The sequence below is a fragment of the Oryzias melastigma genome, linkage group LG3, assembly GCF_002922805.2.
Source record: "Oryzias melastigma strain HK-1 linkage group LG3, ASM292280v2, whole genome shotgun sequence".
Classification (NCBI taxonomy): Eukaryota; Metazoa; Chordata; class Actinopteri; order Beloniformes; family Adrianichthyidae; genus Oryzias; species Oryzias melastigma.
Window position 1 is genome coordinate 20,053,111 of NC_050514.1, and position 1,100 is coordinate 20,054,210.

Consider the following 1,100-nt stretch of genomic DNA (forward strand, 5'->3'; position numbering starts at 1 on the left):
GGAAGTGTGCCAATGAAATGAGTCTGTAGACACTTTTAATGAAACATATATGATTTTTTTTATTATTTTTTTTTTTTATTCAAAGGTCCACTCCGATCATCTTTTGATCCATTGTAAAAGCGATCTTTAAAGAAGGAAAATAATCGTTTCTGAGTATTTCTTGATTCAAATCACGTTGGATATAGAGTAAATGAAAACTGGATGCTTGAAAATACTCGACACAGTTACGAAAATGTTCGTGCCAAAGTCTCCTTTCCCCCCCCCGTGCACACCCTGGCCCGCTCATGCTTATGTGTGCAATACATGATGAGCGTTCAACACTCGTGCTGCGGCAAATTGCGATTTTGTCTAAAAACCATACGACTGTATCGATCCAATATTTTTCAACAATATTTTTGAGCCTCTACTGTTAGCTTGAGGCTATAAGTTTAAGCATGAGGATGCAAACAGAGTTCTTAGCAAGGGGAATGGGGGGAGGTTGCTCTGTGTCAACCCAGAATTGTATTTCTAATTAGCTACTGCTGCTGTGCGTACAAGTCTTAAAAACAACAAAGGCTTTTTGTTTTGGGCAAAAACGGATATAAAATATATGGTTGGAGTTGGACCAAGTACTATTATGCCGTTTCTTAGCCAAAATCAAAAATCTGTGTCGTTTTGCAAGACATAGTTTCTGTCATGGTTCTATGCTTAGGTTTTGCCATGTTCTGTTTTCTTTTTCAGTCTCACCATGTTCAGGTTAAATTATCCACACCTGTCTTCATTTAGTTAATCAACCTCAATGTGTTTAATGTCTGGTTTTCAGTTCCTAAGTGTCAGGTTATCTGTGCTGTTCTGCCATGTCACCTTTTTGGTTCTCCATTGGGTCTTTGGAATGCGTTTGTTATTTTTTAAAATATTTTAAGTTCCTGTCACCAAGCGTGGTCTCCTGCGTTTGGGTCCTCCACAACACTTGCTGACAGTTTCTGCAGAAGTACTTCAGTAGATTTTTGCCTCTGGGTTGTGAGTGGGACTGTCGGCGGGGAGTGAGCCTACTTTCATTTCTCATCATCTCTTTGTTCAACCTCTCCGGCTAGCTTATGCTAAGTCACAAATACAACTGC